The sequence below is a fragment of the Schistocerca serialis genome, chromosome 4 (assembly GCF_023864345.2).
Source record: "Schistocerca serialis cubense isolate TAMUIC-IGC-003099 chromosome 4, iqSchSeri2.2, whole genome shotgun sequence".
Lineage (NCBI taxonomy): Eukaryota > Metazoa > Arthropoda > Insecta > Orthoptera > Acrididae > Schistocerca > Schistocerca serialis.
Genome location: NC_064641.1, coordinates 700607738 through 700613504, shown reverse-complemented (window position 1 = coordinate 700613504; position 5767 = coordinate 700607738).

The following is a 5767-nucleotide window of genomic DNA, read 5'->3' as shown; positions in this document are numbered from 1 at the left end:
GTTAGTTAGGTGTAAGTAGTTCTAAGTTCTAGGGGACTTATGACCACAGCAGTTGAGTCCCATAGTGCTCAGAGCCATTATTTTTATATATATTTTTTTGTTCTAAGCAGTAGGCCATCTGCTAGTGTATTTGTGTTTTTCCCATAATTTTCCTGCAGATCTGTGAAGTAAAGGAAACTTAATTGTAACTACATTTATGAGAAATTGTTCCATTTCATATGCTTTCGGACGTGTATATTCACTCGAAAAACTGGCCTTCAGTGTCGATTTACGATAAAAGTAGACCAATCTTTTTGGAAACGAAATGCATCGAGCGGAGATGGCCGAAATACACAAAGAACACTCGACGCGAACTCTGCGGCAGCGTGGGCTGCTATGCTACCGGAGGTAGATTGCCCACTTGTTGACTGACCACTCCGCTATCGGTGCACGCTTCCCAGACCAAGCCAAACTTCTAAATCTCACACTGTCTACATCCTTAGATCGTAATATTGTACTCCACTAAATTAATGCAGCTGCTCGCGATAAGTGGAAAATCTAGGTTCGAGTCCCAGTCTGCCACAGATTTTCATATCTCACTATAGTGTTGTAGATCTATAACTAGTATAGCTGATGCCATGGAATTCGCAACCAGCGAATAAAATTCGAAATACTTCTTACAGCTGTGGATCGTGAGCAGTGTGTTCTTTCAGGCATGCATCTAACTATGACTCGAAGGGTCGTATCAAGCTTAGACCTCAAGTGGATTGTCAGTTAGGTCAAGAAATGTTGTCAGCACTCGAAATTGTGAGTCATATTAGCGTATATCACTACGACGCCAGCAGAACATTCTTCCGGTATCGTGAGACACACAACTTTTAAGATCTATTTAGTAAAGCGGAACTGACCAGTAGACGTCACGAGATAGGATCCGGCAATATAAAAGGAGCGAGGAGTATTTCGTTGTCAGCAGGGGGACGTGAGTCACAAGAAAGCGCAAACACAGGCTTGTAGCTCGCAAGGTTTCATTACACATATCCCCAAAAACAGTTGTACAAAATCTTTTACAAACCGGCCTTCCAATAGCCATCAACAACAAACATAATGAAAAATCTTATACAGTCTTTGTAAGATTATACGGAATGAAACAAGTTAAGTAAAGATCCTTCCTTTTAACTAAATAACAAATAGTCCCAGATAAATATAGATGACAAGCATAAATGCCCATAAATTTAACAGGAATTTACCGGGACTAAATTCCCATTGGTAAAACAAGCAGCAGTACAGAATAATTAATAACAAATTTGAAGCAAAAAAAAAAAAAAAAATACCCACAGGGTATCTTAGTCCAATAGACAGATCAGAGAACAACGGAATTCCACCAATTATATAGTGACTTATTCCACTGAGCTCATTCGTGAAATCCCTTTCAAGTATAACAATATTTAAGCAGAAAAGACAGATATCTTAGTAGTTTAAGTTCCCTGCAACAGCGGGCACAGCCCAACGGATGACCCACCCTAAACAGGAGTGACCAAACTACTAGGAACATGGGACGCACCTTGGCGCAGCACGAACACACTAACGAGAGGATTCTCCAAATAATTACGAGAAAGAATACTCATGTCAACTACTGGGGCGAGCAGCGACTCTGATAGGATAGAGCCAAGTAGCGCCGAGCGTCACCAAGACGTAGCTGGCCGAGCTAACGCCGTCCGAAATATTTCAATCAAGGCGTCGTCCCCTGTATTGGTCAATCCGGAACTGATTGTGCCCACCACTCGTAGTACACTGAAACATAAAAAAACCAAACAAACGAAGGACAGACAACCAAACCAAAGGACACAACGCAAACCCTCTTATTTCAGAGTTATGCGCCCCCTCCCCCAGTACCCTTTCAAATTTAATGCCCTTAAGACATGCAAGACCTCAAACAAATAGCATGGAAAACTATTTACAGCTCATACTTCTTTACTCTTACAGGCAGACCCCAATAACATCTACAAAGTCTGGAGAAAACCGCCTGCGGAACCAAGAGCATAAAAACACGTAATAGAAGACACCACACCAAAGTCACGGCCCCTCCAAACGAAGACCACAGAAAAATCATTATATACTCAAGTAATATTGCAAGCACACTGTCTTAAACACTAAACATGGCCTGCGCACTATCCTAGAATGACTCATGCGGCCTTCACGCTAAATACGCATAGTGCTCCCGTCACTGAGCAATGTTTTACAATAACAGCACTGCTCAACGTATACCGGAACCAAGAGTGAATTCCTTATTCCGCCCCGGCGGGGATAATCAGATACAAATCACTGTTTTCCGGCTGTGAACACAAATTACGAGCACAAACACAACTTCAAAGAAATAGCTGATGCCCACCGTTAGTAGCAGCAAACGACGAGAATCCACATCGCATACATAGGCAGCCAGCATCAGGTAGTACAATATAAACACTTGCTAGTCCACTGGAGGCCATCACCACCAGCCCACTGCCGACACACTCCTCAAATCATAACACAGCGCCGCTATCAACCAACGCTCCTCCGTAAGGGTCACTGCAAGGCTCCCTAACACAAAATATGCCCAAGCAACGGGAAAGCACGACAAGTAGGACCACGTAGCGGGCAACCAAGAGAGCCATAGCCGGAAGCGCCACGCTTAAATAGCGGACAGAAGAGGAAAACCAAAAAGAATATGCGCATGCCAGAACGAGCGGGATTACTGCCGCTACTAAGTAAGAGAATCACTGGCGCCAGCGACTCCCCCACGGCTCAAGCAAAATGTAAATGTCGTGTGGCTAGGGCCTCCCATCGGGTAGACCGTCCGCCTGCTGCAAGTCTTTCGAGTTGACGCCACTTCGGCGATTTGCGTGTCGATGTAGATGAAATGATGATGATGATAAGGACAACACAACACCCAGTCCCCGAGCGGAGAAAATCTCCGACCCAGCCGGGAATCGAACCCGGGCCGTCAGGTATGACATTCCGTCGCGCTGACCAGTCAGCTACCAGGGGCGGACACTGCTCAAGCAGAGAAGCAGTGACAGCAGGAGGGGTACTCAGGAGAGCTCGGTGACTCCGAACGTGAAGTTGTCATTGGAAGTCACCTAAGTAACAAATCCATTAGGGACATACAAACCTTTCGGAAGTTACCAAAATCGGCTGCTGATGATGTTATTGTGAAGTGGAAACGCGGAGGTACAACTGCAGCTAAATCGAGACCAGCCAGGCCTCGTGTACTGACGGACAAGAATTGCAGAGCATTCGAGCATGAAATCAGCGGAAATAATCACACGTGAATTCCCAAGTATTACCATCAGGTGTCCAGCCAACAGTAAGGTGCGGAGGAGGTGGCGTTACAGTATGGGGGGTGGGGGGGGGGGATGTTTCTCGTGGTTATCGTGTGTATCCCTTACTGTGCTTAACCCTAGAACACCTAAGGTGAGTCTATTAATAACCGTATATATTTGTAGCTCCATTTCGTCATTTAGCTAGTCTCCTATCATTATGTTTTGCTCCTATACCCCCATGACAAGCATCAAAATTTTCATATTGTCTTTTATATTGCCTAAATTGATTTTTAAGAATATTCATGCATTAACATCAGAGTCTAGTCTCTTAGACTTATTTCACGTTTTTTTGTTTATTTGCTTCATTTTCAGTTCATTATTGAATATACATTTCTGCAATGTAATGCTTCATTGTTGAATTATATCTGTTACTACAAAACGCATTGTCTGTTAGTCTTACAACATGTCTAAGAGACAACTGACAGATAAAGAAATTCTTAAGTACTGCAAGAATCTCAAGATCACAGCAATTTTAATGATGCAGGTACCAAATGATGAAGATGAATATGGGGAAGACGATAACGTTGTCAGTTAAGAGATGTACATGACTTAGCAGATATTTCGGACCTACAACATACGATGATACCAATAATATTGAAAACACTGAGGGTCTATTTCTTGCAAAAATGGATTTGAACTTTTAATAAAATTCCACCTGAGGAAACAGAAGTAAGGAAACATACTCGTAATACAATACAATCTCGAGCAGATACAGTTAAGCTTCCTCCTTTGACAACTATCGAAACAACGACAGACGCATTATTACTTTACAATCCTTTGCACATTATAAAGAAAATTGTACAGTTTACCAACAACGAAGCTGGAAGGATGGGTAGGGAAAATAAATGCTGAGAAGAGTTGGGGAAAATGTGATAGTGTAGAAATAAGAGCTCTCGTTGGTCTTTTGGTAGCAACTCCTAATCTGAAACGCAATTTGTTCAGTGTACGAGTACAGTGGAACAAGAAGTTCAGTCCATCAATAATCAGAACCGCAATTGATCGTCAGAAATTTGAAGACCTATTATTGTTAATGCTGTTCGTTGATGAAGCTACAAGAAGCGTTCCTAGAGAAAAGATAAATTTTCCGCCTTCAGAGACATTTGAGAGGGCATAAATCACTATCTCGACTGTTTACTGATAATGCTGTGGTGTACGGTATGGTGTCGTCGTTGACTAACTGTAGGAGGATACAAGATGACTTGGACAGGATTTGTGATTGCTGTAAAGAATGGCAGCTAATATAGATAAATGTAAATTAATGCAGATGAATAGGAAAAAGAATTCCGTAATATTTGAATACTCCATTAGTAGTGCAGCGCTTGACACAGTCACGTCGATTAAATATGAAGTGGGACAAGCATGTAATGGCAATTGTGGGGAAGGCGGATAGTCGTCTTCGGTTCATTGGTAGAATTTTGGGAAGATGTGGTTCATCTGTAAAGGAGACCGCTTATAAAACACTAATGCGACCAATTCTTGAGTACTGCTCGAGCGTTTGGGATCCATATCAGGTCGGATTGAGGGAGGACATAGAAGCAATTCAGAGGCGGGCTGCTAGATTTGTTACTGGTAGGTTTGATCATCACGCGAGTGTTACGGAAATGATTCAGGAACTCGGGTGGGAGTCTCTGGAGGAAATGGTGCGTTCTTTTCATGAATCGCTACTGAGGAAATTTAGAGAAACAGCATTTGAGGCTGAGTGCAGTACAATTTTACTGCCGCCAACTTATATTTCGCGGAAAGACCACAAAGATAAGATAAGAGAGATTAGGGCTCGTACAGAGGCATATAGGCATTCATTTTTCCCTCGTTCTTTTTGGTAGTGGAACAGGGAGAGAAGATGCTAGTTGTGGTACGAGGTACCCTCCCCCACGCACCGTTTGGTGGACTGCGGAGTATGTATGTAGATGTAGATGTAGAAATATTAACTATCAAACGAAAACTTGCCTTTAGGCAGTTTATGAGGTTAAAGACTATGAAGAATCAAACAAAAATGTTCTGGAGGTGTGACTCTAAGAATTTCTATCCACTGAAAGGGCTACCATATGTGGGAAAAGAAGGAAACGAAAGATATAATAATGCCGGGTTCAATGTTGTCACTGACCTTGCAACAGAATATTTCGTTAGCTTCCGAAATATCACAATGGATAATTTCTTCACACTCATGGATGTGGTAAGGTTTCTGATACAGCATGGTCGACACTTGTAGGGACAATTTGATAAAAAAACTTTGTATGTAGACAATTTTTCCCAAAGAAAAACTGGGAGGAGCATGGAACAAAATTTGGTTTCATTAGCTATCATGCTCTGTAAGGTTTTGAGGTCAGAACAACAACTATGGAAGCTGTAACTAATTTTTGGTTTAATGTTGCAATCTTATCAAAGAAATACATGCATTTACACAGTTTACAATGTGACAGTGTTACACA